General features: G+C 41.5%; 1 protein-coding gene and 1 long non-coding RNA gene across 12 annotated transcripts in view; one reads left to right on the plus strand and one right to left on the minus strand.

The window, feature by feature from the left end:
* The window catches only part of VAV3 (vav guanine nucleotide exchange factor 3), a 373,539-nt gene that overhangs the window by 303,216 nt on the left and 57,776 nt on the right, over positions 1 to 12,547 (plus strand). The gene's annotated exons all lie outside the window — the stretch shown is intronic.
* LOC146404212 (uncharacterized) overlaps positions 1 to 12,547 on the minus strand; it is a 131,578-nt gene that overhangs the window by 42,246 nt on the left and 76,785 nt on the right. The window contains exon 2 of one of the 2 annotated variants that reach the window (XR_014844623.1): positions 658 to 3,617. The exons of the other annotated variant lie outside the window; for it this stretch is intronic. This is a non-coding gene — a long non-coding RNA (uncharacterized LOC146404212). Of the gene's footprint in view, positions 1 to 657; positions 3,618 to 12,547 lie in introns of those variants that run through there. 2 annotated transcript variants of the gene reach the window in all.

Raw genomic sequence — 12,547 nt, forward strand, 5'->3', positions numbered from 1 at the left:
CATTCCAAAGGCAATAGTTTGTATCTATTAACCCCAAGCTCCCAATCCACCCCACTCCCTCCCCCCATCTCCCCCTTGGCAACCACAAGTCTATTCTCCAAGTCCATGATTTTTTTCTACGGAAAGGTTCATTTGAGCTGTGTATTAGATTCCAGATACGTATGATATCATGTGGTATTTGTCTTTCTCTTTTTGACTTACATCACTCAGTGTAAGAGTCTCTAGTTCCATCCATGTTGCTGCCAGTGGCATTATTTCATTCTTTTTTATGGCTGAGTAGTATTCCATTGTGTATATATACCACATCTTCCTAATCCAGTCATCTGTCAATGGACATTTGGGTTGTTTCCACTTCTTGGCTATTGTGAATAGAGCTGCAATGAACATGCGGGTGCACGTGTCTTTTTTAAGGAAAGTTTTGTTCGGATATTTGCCCAAGAGTGGGATTGCTGGGTCATACGGTAGTTCTATGTATAGATTTCTAATGTGTCTCCATACTGATCTCCATAGTGGTTGTATCAGCTTACATTTCCTTCTTTTCTAATGTGTTAATATGGTGAATTATATTTTTTTGTTGATTTGTCATTATTATGTTTTATAGAAGCATTTTATTCATAGTATCTTATATATTTGTTTGTGGATTTGTCTCATTTGGCATCGCACTTATTTTTTTTCACTGAAAGTTCTTCCTTCCTTAAGAGAGGTATCATTTTCCAAACACTAGGATGTATATTTGTACCTGAGCTTCGTGTTGCATTGTGAAAGGCTTTGCACTGTTGTTTGCTCGTGGTAAATTGTCATGTCTGTTGATAAGACGTTCCAAAGTTCTATGGGAAATGTGGGTTCAACTCTGCACCTTCGGGGCCCTCAGCCTCTTTCCCCTCCAATGTATTTATTTCTAAATAAGAAACAACTCTTGGGGCAAATCATTTTCATCTGTCAGCTGGATAAAGCCATCAACAACCTTGCCCACTGGAAGAAATTCTAATATACCTTAACTAGTCAAAACCAAACTGTTAAACCCCAAACTGTCAACCAGTTATTTTATCTTTCACCCCAAAATTACCTGATGGCCAATTAGATATGTGGCTAAAGTATTTGCAGCAAAAATTTCTACAGTAAAAGTACCTATAACTGGTTGGGTTATAGTTTCCTTTCTCCTTATTTGGGGTTTAATTTGCACTTATTTTTCTAGTTTCTTAAGGTAAGTATTTGTTGACTGGAGAATTTTTTTAATATAGACATTTAGCTATAAATTTCTAACACTACTTTTGCTGCCCTCCCTTCCTCAAATTTTGATATGTCGTGTTTTTATTTTAGGGAAATTAAAAAGAGAAATTTCAAATTTCACTTTCTCCTTATGGGTTATTCAGGGGTGCATTATTTAGTTTCCAAATGGTTGAGATTTCCCGGATATATTCCAGTTTTTAATTTCTAATTTAACCCCATATCATCAGAGAAAATAGTTGGTATGAATCATTTTAAATTCGTTAAGAATTATTTTACGGTCCAGAATGTGGTCTAGCTTGATAGATGTTCTATGTACACATGAAAAGATATATTCTATTTTGGGGGGTGGGATATTCTCCAAGTGCCAGTTAAGTCCAAATAATTGATAGTGTTGTTCAGTGTTCTGTGTCCTCACTGATCACATAACCATCCAGCCCACTCACTGTCCAACACTCAAGTCTGGCATCTTTGTATATTCTCTTCTTCTTCCATTCTTGCCCCTTCCACACCTCATCAGTCATCAAATGCTCCTTGTTTTATCCTCTCAAGAGCTCTCAAAGCATCCTCCTCTCCATCTCTGTCACTGCCTCGTTTCTAATCACCTGTTGCATGACATCTGAAATCACCTTCTAACTGGTCTCCTCACTTCCGGAATTTGTCTTCCTGTTATCCTCCCACCCTGCGAAGTTCAGGTGCAGTTCAGTATTTGATCCCTTATTAAGACCTACCAGTGTCTTCCTTTGACCATACAGGATTCACATTTCTTAGCCTCAGTAGACGCATCTGTGAGCCGGAGGGTCTGTGTCCGGTCCCCACCTGCTTCTGGGACCTCACCTCTCACCGGCGGCTGGCACACTGCGTGGTTTCCATCCCGCCTCCTTCCCTCCCATGCGCCCCATCCTGCCGCTGCACCAGCTCCCTTGGCACCTTCTCTGTGCAGCCTTTCCTGGGCTAGCTACCTTTTAACTCCTAGTCCTCTCAAGCAGAATTGGACAGAATCCCCTTATTTATTCCTTTCTTATGGTGCTAATGACAATATCATGAATGATAGATGTTCAGTGTACATTTTTAATCAAGGCAGAGCTTTAAGCCTATTACACATATTAACACATAGGGCTAATGAAAATTCTATGCAATTAATACTTATTATCCCCATTTTATAAATGAGCAAACTAAGGCACTGCCAGGTGAAGGAGCCTTTTGGTATGTCTTATTTTTTTTCTTGAGTAGTCAGGTCTGATGTGCTGGGTAAAGGGAACCGCTGTTAATAGGCCTTTGGGGCTGTGGTATCGTGTGGGGGGAGAAGTAGTCTTTAGTCCTAGGGTCAGGTCTTATTTTTTAGTGAGCCTGTGCCTCTGAACAATAAGCATCATCAAAATTGTTTCTTCGAGTCCTGTCATGGCGCAGCGGAAACGAATCCGACAAGGAACCATGAGGTTGCAGGTTCGATCTCTGGCCTCGCTCAGTGGGTTCAGGATCTGTCGTTGCCGTGAGCATGGTGTAGGTTGCAGACACAGCTTGGATCTGGCATTGGTGTGGCTGTGGTGTAGGCCAGCAGCTATGGCTCCGATTAGATCCCTAGGCCTGGGAACCTCCATATGCCGTGGGTGTGGCTCTAAAAAGCAAAAAAAAAAAAGTTTTTCAGTTTCTTTCTCCCCTCTAAAGTGGGCCAGGATGGCTCCAGTGGGCTGGAAGTGGGTATATTTCCTCCCCAGGTCAGGGAAGCTCTGATAATACTCCAGCAGGCGGTGTTAACTGATTTCCTGAGAGCAGGCCCAGTTAAGAGGGGGATGCCTTTTGCCCCCGCTCTGCATCACACTGAAGGGGATTTTTTTTCCTGCATATTTACTGTGGGAATCTGAGCTGCTGAAGGTAAATCTTACAGTATGATGGTGTTTCCCAAAGACTGGGCTCCTGGAGTCTTTAACTCTTAGGGTCGTGGGCCTTGAGCCGTTTGTCAGTTACAGTGCAGTGCAGGGTCTCCTACCCAGCACTGGATCTTAGAGCAGTTTCTGCTGGTGACTCCCTGTGTTTGCGTATCTCGCTAGTCTTGGGGACCGCGCGCTGTTCCACGTCCTCTCCTAAGGATCCAAGAAGAGGTGTTGATTTTTCAGCCTGTTGAGTTCCTTACTTGTTAGGGCCGCATGATGAACTAGAAGCCCCACTGCTCTTTTACGACATTGTACTGCCTTCTATTCTCTTTAAACAACGAGAGGGACATTTTTATGGTCATTTCTTTTTAGCAGCTTGGAAACAGGAAGCTTTTCTAGTATGACGGTAGAATGGCTTTGGAAACTCTCTGGAGAAATGAGAAGCACTGGATGACAAAATGTGTGTGTATAGCTGTTGAGGGGAGGATGGAGGATCGGAACAAGAGAGGCTCACGGCTAGAACAGAGAAAAACAATTAGCACATTTAGTTCGGATCAGCAAGTATGTATTGCGTGTCAACTCTGTCTGTATTCACTACTCAGACACAGCTCACACTTCAATTATCAAGTCCAAGCCTTGGTTTGACATTAGGTTTCCTGTCTTTAGAAGAACCATTCTTGCTTGCTGGTAGGCAAACATTTGGATTTTCAGAGATATTACAAGTCCATTCAGTACTTCTGACAAGGAGATATGTAGCCTGGGTCAGAACTATCTTAAGGATACCTCTGAGCCAATCAAAGGATTTTTGGCTGACAGATACTGGCCTTATCGAAAGGAGAAGTGACAGAGTGAGAAAACCTGGACTCAGGTCATGCATCTGCAGCCAAATAGCTCTATGGCCTGGGTCAAGTCACTTAATCACTATGTGCCCATAATTTCATGTTACAAAAAGGGGACTGGACCAGAGCAGAGCTTACAACACCGGGAGGCTTTGCAAAATGTCAACCATTCCACTTGCAGAGATTCGTATGCAGTTAGTCTGGGAGTCTGGGGTGAGCCCAGGCAGGAGTAGTTTGTATTGAGTCCCAGGTTAATTTCATGTGAGCCACTGACTAGATGATCCAGTCAGTAAGATTCCATGGTAGTTAGGACATTTCTCCCAGCTCCCTGTTTGGCTATTTCACACTAACGTGTTAGGCACAGTGTTAGCGTGAACTCCATCCTTTCGTTCTCATAGTTACCACATAAAGGGTACATTTTCAAAGAATTCGTATACAGCGAAAATATTCCTGCTGCAGTCTTCATACTGAACTTGGTCCGTTTTCTCTGATTCACAGGACACTTCTCATCTTGCCTTGCTCTAAGGCTGTCATGATAAAATCAGCTTTTGCTCCACAAGCTATACGTGTGAAAGGCACTATAAGAAACTGGCTTGAATGTGTACTTACTCAGTGGCATGATCGAGACAGAATGCTTTTTATTTTTTTTTTATTTTATTTTTTTTTGTTGTTGTTGTTGCTATTTCTTGGGCCGCTCCCGCGGCATATGGAAGTTCCCAGGCTAGGGGTTGAATCGGAGCTGTAGCCACCGGCCTACACCAGAGCCACAGCAACGCAGGATCCGAGCCGCGTCTGCAACCTACACCACAGCTCACGGCAACGCCGGATCGTTAACCCACTGAGCAAGGGCAGGGATCGAACCCGCAACCTCATGGTTCCTAGTCGGATTCGCTAACCCCTGCCCCACAACGGGAACTCCCAGAATGCTTTTTAAATTACTGAAAACGCCCCTCTTTATTGGATCTAAATGTATAAAGAATGTTGCTGGTCTGATCCTCCAAAGTCATGTGAGTCTATAGGTGTGTTTATAGGGAATCATGTATATTAATTGGGTGATTTTCATTTTCAAAGATGACAAATGCTTTATGGTCTGCATCCTAAGGGGTGAGACCCCTGCAGTGGGGAATTTTTCTTTTCTAATTGCTTCCGAGAAGATCGTTTTTAAACACGTCTCTCTGGTTTTGAAGCACCTCTACCCACCTGGTTCAGTCTCATTTGAGATTAGACATAATAGCACCAGAGAAGCAAGTGCAATGTGTTTCTTCCTGGGTGAGACGTTAGGACCTTGTAGTGGGTTCTGCTGAGTTATCAGATACTGATTTTGCCGTCCAACATTATAACCTTTATAGACGACTTTGTGGCCTCAGTTTTATCATCTGCAAAATGCATACAGAATATATGAAAGAGTTCTAGCCCAGTGCTTGTTAAACAACAGCTCCTATTTATTTATCCATTCATCATGGGTGAATGATCCACCCGTTCATCTATCCAAATCCAAATACACTGTCTCCCGCGTGTCTGGCTCTCTGTATTTCCTACGGCACGACTGCAAACAAGACAACTGCTTTCTAACCTCGTGGCCTTAGTGATCTGAGGAATGGCCAAAGCTCAGGATGGGGTGCTGTAGCTGGTTTCCACTTTAAGTTTTTGATTCAGGGTTTTTGGAAATCATATTGCTGCAAATATATCTAGAGGTAAACCTGTGGAGAGTCATCTAAAAAGAGTTTCTGGGATGTTACAGAGGCTGTGCGTTTGAATTCTAAAAATGGCTTTTGTACTCGTTAAATGCTTAGGCTTATTTGAAATTTTTCAAGAAACTATGCTTTCTAAACGAAACTGTTTTCTCTTGATTTTTTTCAAGTGAGTTACTGCAGTCGTTAGTGTAGAAAGTTGGATTTTTATTGTAAGCTGTCATGTTTTCTACATATTCTGTGTCCAGAGAATACAAATTACCCCTCCACCGTCTACCAGGAACTTTTTTTCTTTGAATAGCTATCAGTCTAGTCTGTATTATTATTATAACAACAGTAATTTCTAATGCTATTGAAATGAGTGGGCTATCTGCATTTTCTTTATAACTTTCGAACAAAGAGTTGCCAATTGAGCTGTAAAAAATGTTCTCTGTTCACTCTTTGCATTGGAGGGATTCATTTTCACAGCTCTTTCTCTTCCTTTTTATTATCTCTTTTCTTTCTCTTTCCTTGAAAGTTCTATAAAAATTTCTTCAAGTGGATATGAATGTAAACTAGGAAATTGGCCATTTAGGGTACATCTCCTAGTGCAAGGCAGAGTTTTTACTGAGTGTAAGGTATAGAAGAACAGTTCTGCTCATGTCATTGAGCTGATGATAAACTAGTTGTTTTTAAGTCATTGTTGCAGTATATGATAATAAGGGCTTAGTAATTGAGGACACCCTTCGTGCTGAAAGAGCTTGTTCATACTGGATACTTTATTCCCCCAGAAAAGGTACAGATTATACTTATCAGAGAGGGAGAAAGGGAAAAAAAGAGAGAAACAGGCAAATGGAAAGTCCTGCCATGCCGTCTATGGTCGCTATTACAATGCAGTGCTTTTTTTTTTTTTATTTTTTAATGTGTTTTCTTCTTAGAATAAAGCTTAGGAAACAATGAAGATTCTGTGCCCTTATATCATGGGGTTTTTATTTGCTTCATTGTCATTTATGAATACCCAAATGTTCCACAGGGAGAATTTTGTAAGCTAATTGGAACCAAAAGGCAATTATAAGCAGTAGAACTGTAATCAGTGTGCCAAAAATATATGTTTTTATCCACAATGAAAGTTAAATACCCTAGAAAATAGTTTTGATACTTCGCACTTACAAATCATGCATCTACATAATCTTTATTCTAAGGAGTGAAAATGTTTTTACACAATTCTGATTAATTCACAGAAACCTCCATAAAGAAGGTAAATTAGAACTGCGATTTTAAAGGGCCAAACTTATCATCAAGCTATAGGATGACATTTGCAAAATTAAAATCAGACCCTCTTCCAGACTTCTGGTCTCCTCCTTTAGTTGTGTGTGTTAGACCAGGCTTCCTTTGCTTTGGGAGAGTCATTTGTAATTTTTAACACCTTTCGGGAAAACATATTTTTAAGGGCAGTTTAGTTCTGTTTGGGTAGAATACTTAGGAAACAAAACATTGCTTTATGTAGACGTTCTTGCTTAAAACATTTTTAATCCCTTTGCCTCAAAGGCAAGAATACAAAGTCAGAAAATAAGCTCACTTAGGACGATGCTCATATTAGTCCAGAAGCTAGGAGCCTGGGGGTGGCTCTGGACGTGGCCATGGGCAACAAGGTGTTCAATGTCCCTTTACAGACAGCTGAGCCCCCAAGATACAGTGGCAGTGATTGCAGCAAGTCGACCCTTGTCTTAATTTACCTTGTCAAGAACTTTTGCTTCCCACATGACTGCTCTAAAAAAAAAAAACAAAACAACAATCATCTAGATTTTCTTACAGATGCATTTTCCTTATTTTTAACCTGGGGGGGGGATTTTTTTCATAGGAGACTTGTTTTCTCAAACCTTTTTGTCATCGACATCTATTTTACTTTCTGCAACTCATCATACTGTATCCTAATGGTTTATTCATCCTTCTCCGCGCCTAGTTGGAGCACTCCAGAAAGAGAGGAACCATGGCTTTAGAATGAATAACTGTTCAGAGCTCACATTTCCGTAATACGTGTTATTTACAAATTTTCAAAGTCATCATTTATTAACTCAAATTACACTTTATGCTGTTCCTTGAAAGATCATTAAAGTATTCATTCATCTCATTAGCTTTACATTTACTTTTGTTCTCTCAGAATAGTCTTAAAGCTATTTGACTGTGTGTCCTCAAATTCTTCATAATTTGGGGCTTTTAATACTTAAATGACTCGCAAGGGTGTTGAAGAAATCATAGGAGGTAAACCTGCAAGATAATTGAAAAGGAGAAGAAGTATATTGATGCATTACGGTTCATGATTTTCAAAGATACTCATGTTCCCCACTTCCGGAAAATGAACTATATCAGTTGGGTTCTTTAAAGACTTTTAAAATTTCATCTTCCCATAGTTAATATGAAGAATCCTCCTAGCATACACGGCCTCCTAAGGACCACTCTGCTCTCCTCATTCTTGAGCTTCCTTTAGTTAGACATTAAACATTGACCTCATACATTTACGGTGTGTCTAATTAGACACACAAACACAAGTGATAAACTCCGAAGGGGGCAGGCAATGTAAACAAGGTAAAATCACAAGCCCTCGCTTCACAGCGTGTTTAGACCAGAAAGGCCTCAGACACCACAAAGGGAGGCAGAGGGAATCAGAAAGACAGAGGTTAACAGAAAACAAACTTCGCCTGGGGAGCAGCGTGCTTCCTGGTGGACTCAAGTGTGGGAACTGTTGGCCTTTGATGTTGCAGCCGTCTGTCCTAGAACACAGGACTGGGCCCCGAGCTCCTGAGACCTGCACAGGGAGGTGCGTGAAGTGGATCTTTCCTGCCAACACGTCGGCCTGCACCTTGTCAGATCATTTCAAAGGATTCTTTTCCTTTGCCCCAAATGAGGAGGAGACTTTTCTGATGCCTTCCACACAGGAATATTAGCTACACACACATTTTCTAAAACGAGGTCTTTTTTTCCCCTCCTGATCTAAAATTCACGTGTCAGGCTGCATCATCGTCAGAGGCGGAGAGAACACACACAAAGTATGTTTTAAAAGAATCAGATCTCCTTTGTTAAGGCACCGTGACCCCTGATACCAACAGACTCATGGCTTCGACGTTATAAACCAGAGAGTCAACATCCCTGGGGTTTTTCTTTGTGACTTCCCAAACTTGGTTTTTGTCACAGAGGTGACACTTTGTGAGGCAGCCCTGGAGCAGCTGCAAGGTGTTCTGCAGGTGACCTTAGCTTTGGGTCTACACTGCCTCTCACCACGTGCCCATCTCTTGTGTAAAATCCGGAGAAGGCGAGGGCGAATTGAAATCGTGGATGTGAGGGTGAGAAGCAATGTGAAGAGAGTAGAGGCGGAGCCGGGACAAGGATGTCCTAGAATCAGGACACCTTTATTTTGACAGGTGTTTATCTCAAAATACCAAGTCAGGGTCCCTAATCACAGGAAAGTAGGCAAAAGCAGAGCGTGCCTGTAATAGAACGAGAGGGAGGCCCGGGAGAGGTGATTATAGAAGAGAACAGCCATTAGTGAAAGCCTGTAAGAAACATTTTCCCTGGGTGACTGCCAGTTGGCTTTGATTGAATAGATCGTAAACTGAGTTTGCAGGAATGTTTCCAAGTGGACAGGCTGTATTGTGGGAATTGGCAAACTTTCCGACAATGCCAGTGAGGTCTTAATTATTAACTCTCAAGATGGGCATTTTTGGTGAAGATTTCTCACTGGTACTTTTCCTATGTTTGGTACTAGGCAAAATGTAGGTGATGGTAATGCCTAGATGAGGATGCTGCTGTTTGAGTGGAAGTGCCGACCAGGAAGAATTGCCTCTTCTTTTCCTCGTAGAGAGTAATGGTATTGACGAAAAAGTTCTGAGGAATTCTGCTATGGTCCTTGCTCTTCCATTATTTTATCGCCATATGAGCTGTGTTGTCATGATTAGTACCAGTTGAGGGCCATCACAGAATACCTTCATTCTGCAATTGATTCGATTCCATGAGTGTTTTCGGTACAGTGTGCACACAGCCCGCCCTTAAGGCTTTGGGCCAAATAATTGATCAAATTATACCATATATTGAATGCTACTTATTCATGTCATCTGAATTCTTAAAGGAATGAAGGGATGTCATTCCTAACAAGTTAAGCCTGTGAACCCTGGAAAGTGGAGAACGTCACATTGACTTAGCGTGACAGTCATCAAGAACCTGAAATAGGAGGCTCCCCTGGGGCACAGCAGCTTAAGGATCCAGCGTGGTCACTGCAGGGGCTCAGGTCACTGCAGTGGCACAGGTTCAAGATCCCTGGCCCAGGAACTTCCACAGGCATGGCAAAAAACAAAAACCACAAAACTTGCAAATCTCCTGTGGATAAGTAAGTACAACCACATTACATTACTGACCCATAGTAACCCTAATTAAGAACTCGTGGATCAGATATTTCTTGGTTCGAGTAAACTGACCTGAGAACTGTAGGGACTTGAGAAAAGTGATCATATAAACAAAGAACCTTGGTAGTAAGAGAGACTTCAGGAATGCTTGGGTCAAAGTCTGTCATGGCACAGATAAGAATATTGAAGTCAAGAATGGTTAAGTGACTTAACCAGGAAGAGACAGCCAGGAAGAGAACACCAGTTCCTGATTCTCTATACATAGCAAATCATTACCTCACAAGCTGTTTTTCTGATTCAAAATTCATAAAAGTCTATGAAAATAAAGCGAAAGCTAATTAAGGAAGTGACAAAATCTGAATGGGATCCTTGAATATTCATTTTTAATCTTCGAGGGCCTAGCTTTGTGTGCAGATTAAGAAGTACATAGTAGGAGTTCCAGCGTGGCTCAGCGGTTAACGAACCTGACTGGCATCCATGAGGATGCAGGTTCGTTCCCCAGCCTTGCTCAGTGGGTTAAGGATCTGGCGTTGCCAAGAGCTGTAGTGTAGGTTGCAAAAGCAGATCAGATCCCATGTTGCTGTGGCTGTGGCACAGGCTGGTAGCAGTAGCTCCGATTGGCCCCCTAGCCTGGGAGCCTCCATGTGCCACAGGTGCGGCCCAAAAAAAAAAAAAAAAAAAAAATGAAGTACATAGTAAGAAGCCAATACACTTTTCATTAAATTACTAATTTATTTAAAATACCATGAGCATATAATCTGTATAGTGCTTTTACTCAGAACACTTCCTTTGTGATTAAAATTAAAATCAGTAAGGACAGGAGTTTTGTTTTTGGCTCAGAGGTAATGAACCCAACTAGTATCATGAGGGCAAGGGTTTGATCCCTGGCCTTGCTCAGTGGGTTAAGGATCCAGTGTTACCATGAGCTGTGGTGTAGGCTGCAGACGCGGCTTGGATCCTGTGTTGCTGTGGCTGTGGTGTAGGCTGACAGGGGCAGCTCCAGTTCAACCCTTTGCCCGGGAACTTCCGTATGCTTCGCGTGCAGCCCTAAAAAGTCAAAAAACAAACAAACCACAAAGTATGGGAAAACATCAGTTGTCAGCGTTAGACAAATTTCTGTATTTTTGACCTTTGCTAAACCTGTTTTATTTGGGGGGGCTGTATGGTCTTCCAAGATGTGATAGATTGGTTTGGGCTGGCTCAATTTATTTTCTTTCATCAGTTCTAAGATTTTGATCTAGGATTGTACTGGGTAGTGTCTTATCTAGTGAAACGTTGGAGGAAAAAAAAACCTCAAGATACCCATCACTGGACAGGTCCCTTTCCTGCTGAAGAAACCCAGGAACCCCACAGAATACAATTTTTGGATAACAAGAAAAATATTCTGCAAAGTCTCATTCTGCCAGTTATAGTCATCTCACATCTAATAAGTGTAGAAATACAGCTTATGGCTTTTTAGTGAGTTTTTTTCTTAGCGTACATTTCAAAACTTTTAAATTTTTGAGTTTCTGACACCTTCGTCTGCCAAAATTTCAGAGAGATAGTACACACAAGCAATTTTGCGTGCATTAGAAAAAACCATCAATTATAATAGAGGTCTCTGTCATACATTTTAATGACTCGATGTAATTAAAAACCCTTACAAATTGAAGATGTATTTCATTTCAAAGATCCCAGACCAAGGTGTCCCTTTTTAGAGGTGTTCAGAAATCTAAGCCTATGACAGCCGCTTACCTACGGATGAACGATGCCAGGAATAGGGATTTCATACAGTCTTGTGAAAAACCTTGCATTTGCTGTTTATACAGTGGACAAAAGTTAAAGATGCTGTTCTCTTCTGCCTAAGAGATGGTAAAAGCCCATGGCTTATGGTTTTGTTCTTCTGGGTGTGTGCATGCATATTTTGGAATTCATTGTCATGACCATCCAGTATAACCATGCTTAATTATGCAGGGCGAAATTTCAAGGTGCTCACTGGTGGAAAAAGTGTGTATCTTACCTACTCATCATATAAGAAGCAACTACCAATGAGAAAATGTGTGTTCTTGCAAGAAAGCATTAGGACATTTGAGATAAAGCAATGGCCCATCCGGAATGTAATTATTTCCCCGTCAGGTGCAACGTACATGAGCGTCTGTGTGCCTCATGGCTTAGCAAACCTGCATCAAGATACGTAAGGAAGATGGTGGGATTACACACAGGACTAGGCATTTCTATTTTAGTGACACATGAATAAGCCAACTAAAAAATGAAAACTTCGAAGTAAAAAAAATCAAGAAATCAAAAATATTGTAGAAAAATAGAAAATACGTTTTGTTTTTGTTTTCGATCATGGCCCAAGTGCTTTCACACGTGTTAATTCTTGGATCCCTGTAATGCCCTGGTGAGGCATGTGTGGCCTACCTTATTCTTGTTTGACCGCAGGCCTTGCCTGTGGCGGCATAGATTTTTTTATAGCAGAGCTGGGGATAGAGTGAGCTCTTCTGATGCTACCTCCTTGCTGTCTGATCCTGCCTTTCTCTGTTTTCCAAGAACTAGCA

This window comes from Sus scrofa, chromosome 4 (genome assembly GCF_054392235.1).
Source record: "Sus scrofa isolate SSC_HxYL_T2T_F1_AM1 chromosome 4, Sscrofa_HxYL_maternal_Yorkshire_Landrace_v2.0, whole genome shotgun sequence".
NCBI lineage: Eukaryota > Metazoa > Chordata > Mammalia > Artiodactyla > Suidae > Sus > Sus scrofa.